Source organism: Protopterus annectens, chromosome 1.part2, assembly GCF_019279795.1.
Source record: "Protopterus annectens isolate FY-2018-M chromosome 1.part2, PAN1.0, whole genome shotgun sequence".
In the NCBI taxonomy this organism is placed as follows: domain Eukaryota; kingdom Metazoa; phylum Chordata; order Ceratodontiformes; family Protopteridae; genus Protopterus; species Protopterus annectens.
The window spans coordinates 562,282,195-562,294,951 of NC_056727.1; positions in this window are offsets into that span (position 1 = coordinate 562,282,195).

Consider the following 12,757-nt stretch of genomic DNA (forward strand, 5'->3'; position numbering starts at 1 on the left):
CCGCAACTGTCCAAATGTGGAGCTTGCCTTGGCAATGCGAGTGTCTACCTCACTGTCAATGTTCGCAAATCTGGAGAGTGTGCTGCCGAGGTATGTAAACTTGCCAGCAGCCTTCAATATCTCACCTTCAGCGGTGATAGCTGGTTCTGCATATGTCTTCTGTGGTGCAGGCTGATGCAAAACCTCTGTCTTCTTGGTATTAATTGTGAGGCCGACGTTTCTGCAGGCAGTGGAAAAGCAGTTCATACTCTGCTGCATCTGGGCCTCTGTGGCAGCATTGAGTGCGCAGTCATCTGCAAACAGGAAATCATGCACAAATTTCTCTTCAACCTTGGTCTTGGCCTGTAACCTCTGCAGGTTGATGAGCCTGCCATCAATCCTGTATCTGATCTTGATGCTGGTTTCTTCATCAGTGCAGAAGCCATCTGCCAGCATGACTGAGAATATCATGCTGAACAGCATGAGTGCTAATACACAGCCATGCTTGACTCCTTTGGTGACTGGGAAGGCATCAGAGGAGTCTCCATCATCCAGTACTCAAGCAAGCATGCCATCATGGAACTGGCGCACCATACTGATGAATTTGCCTGGGCAGCCAAACTTCTCCATGATCCTCCATAGCCCCCTCACGACTGATGGTGTCAAAGGCTTCAGTCAGGTCCACGAGGTCCCTGTTTTTCTCCTGGCACTTCTCCTGAATTTTACGTGCTGCAAATGTCATGCCCAGTGTCCCTTGGCTTTTTCTAAAGCTGCATGACTCTCTGGCAGGTGTCCATCTTCCATGTGTTGAATGAGACAGTCGAGGTGGACTCTGGGAAGGATTTTGCTGGCAATGACCAGGAGAGAGATTCCACTGTGGTTGTCACAAGACTGCCTATTTCCCTTTCTCTTATAGAGATGGACGATGGAGTCATCCTTTAGCTCCTGAGGGATAACTTCCTGTTGCCACATGGTCTAGAACATCTCGGTGAGCTTCTGTAACAAGACTGGTCCCCCTGTCTTGTAGATTTCAGCAGGAATGGAGTCAGAGTCTGGTGATTTACTATTGGAGAGAAGCTTAATTGCTCCCTTAACCTCTGATTCCTTTGGAGGTTCTGCTAGGGAGTTATTAATGGTGACTTGCAGCATGCGGTCAATAGCTTCAGTATTGATAAAAGAAGGCCTATTCAGGACATTGTTGAAGTTCTCAGCCCATCTTTCCAGGATGGCTTTCTTGTCAGTAAGCAGGGTGGACCCGTTGGCACTGAACAGTGGTGATGTTCCAGAGGACTGTGGCCCACAGATGATCTTCAGGGCATCATAGAAATGCTTGGCGTTGTTACTAACAGCATACTTCTGAATCTCATCTGCCTTTCCACTTAGCCAGGAGTCTTGCATCTCTCTGAGCTTTGCTTGCACCTTGCTTTTGATGGAGTTATAGGCTGCTTTCTTGAAGACAGATATAGTGTCTTGCTGGAGGGATCTGAAGGCTTCATGCTTCTTATCCAGCAGCTTCATCATTACCATCAAACCAGTCCTGGTGTTTGCATGTGTTCAGGTCCAAATGAACGAGAGCAGTGTTGTAGACCAAATCCCTAAAGGCTGCCCAGTCCTCTTCTGCACTGTTAGTGCCAAAGCTGAATTGGTCAAGCTTACTGTTGAGGTCCTCCCTGAGGTTCTGGCGCACAGAGTGCTGTTCTAACTTGCTGACATTCAGGTGCCTATTGGTCTTTTTCCCCTGCGGGCACCACCTAGGCTGAATGTGCATGTTGAGTTTTGAGAGGTTGAGTCTGTGGTCTGTCCAGCAGTCTGCACCACACATGGCCTTAGTCACTCTATCATCCTGCCTGTCCTTTCTTCTTACTATAACATAATCAATGAGATGCCAGTGCTTGCTGCATGGATGCATCCAGGACATCTTATTACGGTTGGGTAGGCGGAAGACTGTGTTTGTGATCAACAGGTTATGAGCTGGACAGGTATTCAGGAGCAGATGACCATTGCTGTTACTTTTGCCGACTTCATTACTCCCAATGACACCCTCCCATGTCTGGTAGTCTGCACCAACTCTGGCATTGAAGTCACCTAAGATGATGAGCTTATCCACCTTGGGCACAGACGCTATGAGGGACGCCAAGTCTTCATAAAACTTGTCTTTAATTTCCTCTGGATTTGTCATGGTGAGGGCATATACACTGATGAAGGTGGCGTGGTGCTTTTCTTTGAGGTGGAGCCGCAGAGACATGAGTTGGTCATTTAATCCTTTAGGGAAGCTGGCTAATTTGCTAATCAGATTAGACCTGATGGCGAAACCCACTCCTGCTTCACGACATTCATTGCTGCTGCGGCCACTCCAAAAGAAGTATAACTAGCTTTAACTTCTGTCAGCTGGCCTTCATCTGTGAACCTGGTCTCACTGAGGGCTACTATCTGGATGCTGTACTTGCCGTGTTCTCTTCTGACAAGTGCTGTCTGTCTCTCAGGTCTGTCTGTTTTGGAGCTATCCATGAACGTGCACACATTCCATGTGCCAATGGTGAGCAAAGTCACCAATGTTTTTTTCTTTGTGATTTGACCGCATGGTTGGAATCCCCGCCTGCCGTGGCAAGCAGGCCAGGGGTAGGATGAAGCAGGCTATGTTTAGGGCACCTTTTCTAGCCCCTTCCTCAGACCATGGAGGTGAGCAGAGCGATCTTAAATAGAGTTGCTCAGACACCCTGGGGGGTGCCAAACTCCACTGCTGCTTCTGTCCAGTAGAGAGTGACCCATTGCCCTGGGCCACCTGTGTGTGAGGTTGTGGCTACAGCTTCCAGTGCATCCGCACCTGCTGCTTCATCATTCGCCCATTGCCACAGGACTTGGAGGGGGTGATGTCTTGACTTGTGCGTAAATTGGATTATAGTGAGAAAGAGTTGTGCAGATCATCAGTCTCACTCTCTCTTCCCAGCCTATCTTGATCCAGTGGCAGGACATAGTCGAGATAACTGGAGATGGGTCGGGATGTAGTGGATGGCCGACAGTGTCCTAATGTGTTTTACTGTGCCCTATTTGCATGCCACATCACTTTGCTGAGTCCGCTTTCCTGCCCTTTGAATCAGTCTGGTGATTTCCTCTGTGCCGTCTGCTGGATCCAGTCTTCTCATGCATAGGTGGACAAGCCCTGAGTCACTGAGGGTTGCAAACCTGTCGGCTACCCTCACCTGATTTTGCCGGCCAGTCAAAGCTGTTGCCTGGGGTGTGGCTGCTGTTGCACGCAGACAGCTACAAGGAGCCACAGGTGAGAGCTGAGTGTCAGATGAGGACCAAGGTGGATGAACTACTTTGAAGAGCATGACATGTAGACCCATCAGAGGTACTACCTCTCCCTGGTACCCCATACACCCCGGCAGATTGGTTTTAATACAGTAAGAAAAGCCTTGTTTCAGCATAAACCAGTACAAACATTTTAATTATGCATTGTAGAAGAAATGTACTATTAATGTCATACTTTATACATAGCAGTACTGCAACAACTAATAATATCTGCCAATAGTATACTCGGAATTGCCCCATCTTACATCATGCTCTATTTCTTTTTTAATATTTTTGTTGAAATTTTGTATACATGATCCAGCACACTAGCATAATAGAACAAATCACAACTATTTATCCAAATGTCTACTTTAATTCTTACTATATACATTATTAAAATTCATTAAAACAGCCAAATAGTACAAACTGATAATAGAACATAGATTACTATTTATCTTTTGAGTTCAGTTTTCTCTAGTAATTATATTCTGTGGTTATTTTGCTTGCTTTCCTCTTGATAATAGACATTTCCTTATAGCACACATTCTGTAAAATGAAGGTGTTGTCTCATTTTCATAGGATCATAGGAGGTTAGTAGGCTATTGGCCCTGAGGCCCTTATAAGCCCAGCCAGGAGGTTAGCCCATGTTTAGACAAGTCAGCACCCAGAGCCCCTGTCCAGCAGGGACACAGGTGGAATCCCAGGGGTGTATTTTCTGTTTCCCATTCAGTTATCCAGGTTGTGCTTAAAAAGGGATAATGAGGTACTCTGCTTGACATGTAAATGGAGTCTGTTCCACAAATGGGGGAGTCTCTGGACACAAATCTGTCCCACCAACAAGTCCTATTGATATCACAGACCAGGTTGTGGTCGCGAGTATGGGTTGCTTGAGTGGAGCTTGAATTGCAGATATGCAGCAGTCCCATCAAGGCAGGGTCTGAGATTGCTTTGTATGCCAGAAAGAGATCACCTCTGAGGAGTCTGTGTGAAACTGAGTAGAAGGACAGGGCTTTTAGCTTATCTGTGTAGGGTAGGTGTTTGAGGCCCTGGATTCTTCTAATGAAGAACTTCTGTGGTCTCTCCAGCTGCTGCATGTAGTTTGCCAGGTACATGCCGAAGGGGTGTTGTACTCAATAATTGGCCTTATAAGGGAAGAATACAGAGATGTTATGACCTCTTTGTCCCTGGATGAGATACCCTTAATTATGAGGTGGGCCATGTAGAAAGCTTTTCATACAACAGAAGCAACATGGTGGTCAAAAGTCAGGTTGTTATCAACCTGGGTACCCAAATCCCTCACTAGTGATTGTATACTTAGGATGTTGTTATTAATGTGATAATACATGGGGACATTACTCTCCCCAAAGGGGATGATGATGCATTTTTTGCCATTCAGCTTGAGGCCATGCTTCTGGCACCAGTCATTTGTTTGGGTGAGACCATTTGGGGGACGTCCACATCACTTGGGGAATTGATGACTGCGCCCAGCTTGCAGTCATCTGCAAGCTTGGTCAGCCATAGCCCACTGGTTTTGGCCTGCACCTCAGAAAAGTATACCCCAAATAACAGAGGCCCCAAGACTGATCCCTGGGGTACATCGCTCATTACAGGTCTACTGCTTGAGGTGGCTTCCCCTATTTTGATTAGATGGATTCTATCAGTGAGCCAGTTTGCTACCCATCTGGTAACATATGGATTGCTGCCTAATTGAGAGAGTTTATCTACTATGCCTGAGTGGGGAACAGTGTCAAAGGCTTTGGCCAGATCAAGGTAGGCAGTGTCCACTGTCTTCCCCTCATCCATGACTTTGGTGACTGTCTCAAAGAAGGTGACCGGATTTAACAGACATGACCTCCCCTTGACAAAGCCAAACTGTGTGGGTTTGAGTGTTTGGAGGTTGCCAATGTCCCTGTTAATGAAGTCCATGATAATCTGTTCCATGGCCTTGAAGACCAGGCTAGTCAGGCTGATGGGTCTATAATTTCCTGGATCAGTGGACGCTCATCCTTTTTGTAAAGGGATGACAGTGGCTGTCCTCCACTCAGCTGGGACAAAGCCAGCACTCAGGCTTTGGTTGAATAGGGTGCCTAATGATGCTGCAAGTTCATGCCTGAGTTCATGTAGGATGCAGCTTGGGATGTTATCGGGTCCCATGAAGGCTGTATTTTTTTGCCATTAAGAGAGCAGTGATGACCTGTTCCCTAGAGATAATTGGTGGGGGGCAGGTACTGGGGATGTTCTGATTTACTGATGGGGGGGGGGGTGGGACAGAGGAGAGAAGTTTTCACTGAATCTGTCAGCCAGTAGATTGGCTATATCTACAGCATTTCTGTATGTGGTGTCCTTGACCACTAGTTCTGAACAGATCTGGATGCTTCCTTTCAGATTGCGGACATATGTGAAGAAGGCCTTATGATTGTCTTTAGTAGATGTGGCCAATTTGGACTCGAAGTTGCCTTTAGAGGATTTTACTAGTGTTCTTATTTGGTTGTTCAGGCTAAGGAGAGATTGCTTTCAATTTGGCACCTGGTCCTTCTTGGTCCTGGACAGCAATTCTTTCCTTTTGTCATATAGTTTATTTATTGCAAATATCCACCAGACAGGTTTACTCTTCCTTGCGGAGGATGATTTTGTCCTGTCAGATATTCCTGATTCCATGCATCTATATAAATGCTCGTATAGTACTTTGGTGTAGATTTAGATATTGGTGCCAGTTCCTACAGTGGGGGAGGGGGCTGTGAAGCTGTTTATACCATTCCTCAGGAGGTTGTAACCAGCTTTGGAGAAGTCTTTTTGTTTGACTGTAGCTAGAGGGGGGTCATGGGAGATGGTTACTTCAAAACTAACCACTTTATGATCAGACCTTACCAAGGAGGATGATGCCATAGGGGTGCTGCAGTGGTTACTCATGTTGGTTAATACCAAGTCCAAGACATTATCACCTCTTGTGGGGGTATCGACTAGCTGTTCCAAGGCATTTACATTGATAAAATTGAGGAATCTCTCGGCATTTGTGTTCTGGCATGAGTATTTTTTTCCAATTTATGGTTGGATAATTAAAGTCATCCAGGATCAGGGTAAAGGGTTGAATCTTGACAGATTTGAAGAAGTCCAGATAGGTGCAGTGGGCATCTTGAGTCAAATTTGGGGGCCTATAGCTAGCTATAATTTGAATGGGGGTCTTGTCAATGGTTAACTTCACCTGGAGCGTCTCCTGTGTGTCATACTGTTTGATCAGCCTGGAGGTGATTGTGTCTTTACTATATATTGATACTCCACCTCCTTTGGCTTTGCTGGCCACATTTTGTGGTCTGAATGTATGATAGGATGGGTAACCAGGTAAGGTTGGGGTGCTCTCCTCAGCTTTGAACCAGGTTTCTGTGACTGCACAAATTTCAACATCTTCCAGTATTAAGAATGCTTGCAATGAGTGTATTTCATGTTTAGACTCCTAGCGTTTAACAGCATGACCTTTAATTTGCATTTTATTGAAATTTTTATGTTGGTAGTATGGACCTCATGACTTGTCCTAAAAATGGCACTATGGGGGAGGCAAGGGCCTTTGCCAGAAGCCTGAAGCCCAAGTGAGACAGATGCAGGCCATCTCTAGTAAAGCATTGTGGTCTGTTGATCATATCTTCCCAGGCTGTCAGGCACTGGATCCCCTTGGAATGACACCAGAAACTAAGCCAATTGTTATAATCAATCATTTTCTGTTTGTACTGAGGCATCATTCTGGGTGATAGTAGAATGCTGCTTATGACTAGGGATATACCTGCCTGGGACACATATTCAGCGAGCACAATCATGTCTCTCTTCATATAGTCCAGGGAGGTATGTCTCAAGTCGTTCACACCAATATGGACTATGACAGAGTCATAACAGTACCTGTTGTTGAGAGACTTGAGTGTGTGTATGTGATATGGCAGATTCTGGCACCTGACAAACAACTAACCGTGACTTTCTTCTTTTCCAGTTCTTTGCAGCCATTTTCCTGGTTATTGTTAATAATCTTCAGAGAAGTGGGAAATGAGACTTGGTTACACATCTGGGAACTGGAGCTTTAATTAACACCAAATGTTTAGTTAACATAAATTTATCAGACCACAATGTTTGCAGAAATTATTGAATTCTTTCCCCAAACGTTTGTACAAATTTGCAGACATAAACTATGTCCTGTAATCTGTTTTGGTTAAGGATTTATACCTCCAACAACCAATACCTTTCTTTTGCGTATCATTTTAATTCAGTCTAGAGTAATGCATGACCTATGAAGAAATGTAATCTCTAAAACAAAGATTATGTACATTTTGAGGATATTGAGATCATTTTTATCTATTGTAGTTAAAGTTGAGACACTGATTTGGAAAGAATAGTTCCAGTAGCTTTGTTTAATATGAAATTTATAGTTGTTAACTATTTTATATGTTTTGGATAAATATGATCTCCCTACCTCACCATTTTTTTTTGAAAATCAAGAATGGTTGGCTATTCTTTTTCAATTATGTCTGATACTAAATCAAATTTAGAGATCAAAAACTATCTATTGATTTGTACTATAAGCCAGATTCCATATCCAAATCATATTTACCTATTACATGGTCTGTGTTAAGCTGTTAGGTCCCTCTGCATTTGATTCCTAAAGATGAAATCCCTAATTTTAGCATTTATAAAGTTCAGGCTGCCTATACACTCTGGTGCTAATGCTGCAGGGAATAATGTGAAAGACCGTGCTTTTGACTCTTAAGTCTTTATAGATAATATATCCAAATGTTTTATATGTTGCTTATGTAAGAAGAATCTACTGAATTATTGGACTTTTTAAATAACTATTTCTTTAGTAGCCAGTTCATGTTATTATTGTATATGTTGTATAGTGATATTCTTTCTTTATTTAACCATATAATGTCACCCCCCCCCATTTAGCTGAATAATTAGAACTTAACTACAAAGCTACTGTTTTAATAACTAAAGCTCTGACGTGTTTTTAGGTCAGGGAATCCTATTCATCTATTTTTTCCATTCTCTCACATAATGTCACAATTCTGTTTTTTGGTGTGTGATAGGTGCTTCATACAAATGTCATTACATTGATTAACATTTTCAAATTGATTAAAATCAGTATATCATCCATATAAAATAATACATTTTCCTATTTATTATTGCTTTACTACATCTTTTTATAACTTATTGTTGCTATTTCTTCACAACACATATAAGAGTAACCCCTAAATATTTAAGGTAATTACTTTCACATTTGGTGCTGCGGTAGCGGTGTCGCCTCACAGTAAGACGCTGTCCGGTTCGATTCTCAGCTAGAGCGTCTTCTGCGTAGAGACATGCATGAATGGGCGTACCTTCGTTGAAGGTTGTGCGTCAGGCCTGTCAAGCCGGTACATAAAAATCAACTGCCAATCATTAGCGGACCGGAGTTCCGCTGTGGCGACCCCTAACTGGGAAAAGCCGAAAAACACAAGACTGTCCCATTTGAATTCACTATTAGTTTCCATCAGATAAGTAACTCTTTGTTAAGTAATAACTTTAGACCTGACATCAGTTCAAATTATTTTAAGTGTTTTATATTTATTAGTGAATAATCACTGTTCCCGATTGTTAGCAGTATATTGTTGACAAATAAATGAATTCTGGAAGTACACTGAGCACTTATTTTAAATCCCACTATGTTATTGTTACATTTCATATAAATAGCTACAGGCTCAATAGCTAAAACAAATAGTAAGGGAGAGTGGACAACCTTGTTTACTACCCTTGCTTATCTTTATTGACTGAGAAATAAAAGATCCTAGTTTAACATATGAGAATGCCTTTTGAGAAAAATGATTAATAAGAAATATATGGTAGATCACATTCATGAGCAATCCTCATGCACATCAAATCTCTTCAGTGGTTGGCTGGTTCATTTCTTACCCTTTGGGTTCACCCTCTCCTTCCTCCTCATATGATCTTTATGTATTTATTTAAATTTGTTTACTGGGGTAGAACACACTGATCAAACAATGATCAATTACAGGCTTAGCCTGGATTATATCATAATGTAACACAACAATGTGCATTATGCAAATAACAGTGATTCATATTTATAAGTAAGCACAGAAACTCTAACAAACAATATATACATAGAAAATCTAACAAAATAAATATATGCACAGTTACATTAAGTGCAACAGAAAAGGGAGAACAGAGTTAAAGTAGGACAAGCAGAAGTGCTGGAGAAGGTCATAAGATGAACTAGGGGCTTGGATTATGTGCAGTGGGTTTAGAGCAGCAGTGATGTGGCAAACTGAATCTCACTCGAGAAGTATTCTATTACCTCTTTCCATTGCTTTTTCATTTCCCCTCCTTTCCTCATTGTAGTCTACTTCTGTCATCTTTTCCACACAACCAGGAACTACTTCTGTACTTCATGCTCCCATATTGTTTTTGTCCTCTTCCAGTTTTGAAAGATGGTAGTTTTATCTTCGGTACTCAGCAGTCTGATAATTAATGTTCATTTTTTTTCAGATCCTGTTCTTTTTCTTTATGCTACATATACAGAATTTCCAAGTATGCTTTTCTTCCTTTTGAAATATGTTTCCCCAAATCTTTTTTTTTAATTGCAAAAGCAAACTTTATTCTTTCTCTAATAATTTTTAAATATACTGCATTCATCTCAGACTTGGTGTATATATACTCCCCTGACAACTGTCCATTTTACGAATAAATAAGTTATTCCCATATACCCAGCTTTTAGTTATACAGCTAGATTAGCTCACGTCAGGGATTACATTTTCATGTACATCCACAGAAATCTACATCAGTTTTATAAACCCCTTTTTCCCTTGCCTTCCTTCTATCTATCTGAACACCTGGATAATATGTCTCTGGCCAGGATTCTAATTATTTTCCCAGATGCGTATCTGTATAATATGAAGTTTACTCTAACCTCTATTATGGCCATATTTTTTACTATTTTTACTTATATCTTATACTGATATTACTATTTATAAACCCCTCCCCATCCACACAAGAGAATCAAAAAAAAAAACTCTTCTCTTCCCACTCCCTTCTTACCTCCATTCTAGAGCATAAGGGTCTACTATCATATACCTATAGGTGTATTACCTTACATTCCTACATAGACTCCATATTGAATCTCCCTATACCACTTCCATTAGTACCTGACTTTGGACATCTCAGATCTTACTTCTGTTTCAAGCTTTTCTAACCAATCCAATACTTGTATTACTTCTTTTTTTTCTGGTACCTGATTCTGCTTCCATTTCCTAGGTGTTGTTTTTTTGCATATTACCATTAAAAAAACACTAAGGCCTTATCTTCCTCTCATACTGCAGAGGAGTAGCCTAGTAGACACAGTTTCTTTCATACCAGAACTGTCCCCTTAAATAGGTTATCCACCATCTCTTGCAGCTGTTACCTAATGCCTCTATAATGTTATATTCCCAGAATATATGTGCCCACGTCCTTTTTTTGTCCATCTCCAACAGTTTTCATCCATGTTTGGAAACATGTTTGCCAATCATTACAGAGTGTAGAAATATTTACGTAGAGACTTCCATGTGAATATCTTAAACTTACATGACTTTGACACTACCTTAGGCAGCTCTTTTATTTCCCCCATTCTACCTCTATTCTCTCCCTTAATTCCCTTTCCCATTTTCTCATCTGTTCCTCCATCTTTTTTCCCCTTGCTTTCCTGTATCCTTTTCTTCCCCAAGGCTATCAATCTTCTAGTTGATCTTCCTTCTTCTCTTGTTTCCTCTATTTCTTGCACTATTTCTGGGATTACATTACCTGCACCTATCCTTTTTTATATATCCTTCCATATGTTTAGTAGTCCTCTATTTTCCCATTCTAAGCTTTTTTCAAACGGTATTCCTCCCTTACAACTTCCAATCTTTCACTCCATCTGCAACTAATATCTGGGCCCAGTTTTCACTTCCTTCTGGGACCACCACCACCATGCAATTGATTACTTATATCCTGCATTCTTTCACCTACAGGCATTACTCTGTCTTCCCACATTTTACTCTTACCTTTACTCCACATTACCCTTAAGATTTTTTTGCATCTTTCTGGCCCAGGCCAACTTAAAACCTTTCTCTGCAAATGTTAAGCACATTCTCACAAGATCTTATTTCAGATCATGCCTAGCTTTTCCCTTCCAAATCATACCCATCCAAATAGCACTGTAATCTATATCCATCATTATTATTATGATGTTTGCTATCATACAAACTTGCATTTCTATTTTCAAATCTGGAATTCACAGATCCTTCTCCTCCTGTCTGTCTTACGAAAATTTCCCAAATTACCACAGGTTCCTTCTTTTGTCTGCTCACCATCCCAGAACACATGTATCATTTCTGCCTCTTCCTCCTGACAGCTCCAGCATCTACTGTCCTCCTTTTCTGCCTTATTTGCAAGTCTCATTGGGGTTAGATAACATCTATGCAGTATTCTCAGGCTTTAATATCCCACTCTGTGCCTTTTCTGCATTGGCCTCACTGCTTGTATTATCTTCTGCCAGTGTTCTGCAACTCCCTTCCATCCTTCCTCCCTTCCCAGTTCTTTGTCATTCTCTCTTCTTCAGTCTTGTACCTTCTTTCTCTTAAAGCTTCATAGATCTGTTTGGTTCTTTGATTCCCTAACCTTTTCTGTTTCCATCAGGATGCCATCCTCTCTCCTTTTACCACCCATTCCTTCATGTTCCTTTCTCGTGTTATCCTATTGTAATCTTTTTCCAGATAGCTCCGAGTACCAATAGTCCCACAAGTGGGCCTCTGGTATCCTGTATTACTCTGCCATTGTTTTAAATCTTTCCCCTCTATCATTTTCTCTGTTTGCCAGATCTTCTGCTTGAGCTATTCCACTCCTCCTCCAGATTGTTTCCTTTAACTTCCTTATTTTTGCCCCTCCCTTCTGTTTCCCATAGTTTTTTGAGGTCCCCTTTGCCTCACTTCATCTAACCCAGTTCTTTTATTACCACTTCATTCACATCTTTTAGTAAGGTTCTATAAATCTCCTCCCCCTTACTCTGTTTTGCTAACCTTCTTATCTCTTTCTATTTAGTGAATAGTATTACATGTTAGGGCATACATCGGGATATATGGGAGCCCCCATCAGGATATGTAGAAACCCCCAGACCCCCTTTTCCTATTGATTTTCATTTTTGCTTTACTCTCTCTTTCCCCCCCTGCCTTTATTGACTAAGTTCTCTATGTCCTTTTGTGTTTTGTATCCTTTTGTCCCTGGGGGTCTGTTTATGTGTTGCAGAGTGGGTGGAGAAAGTATCATCATCTTTGCTGCATTTATTCTTCCAAGTGGTATATATAAATCTGTTCCCTCCCCCAAGGGTATCCTTTACCTTTTTTCCAACTTCCTCTTGGTATTCCCTATTGTGTCTCTACCTCATTGTGTTCCCAACATAGAGCCCTAGGAACTTAGGGAACTCTGCCTCCTTAAGCTT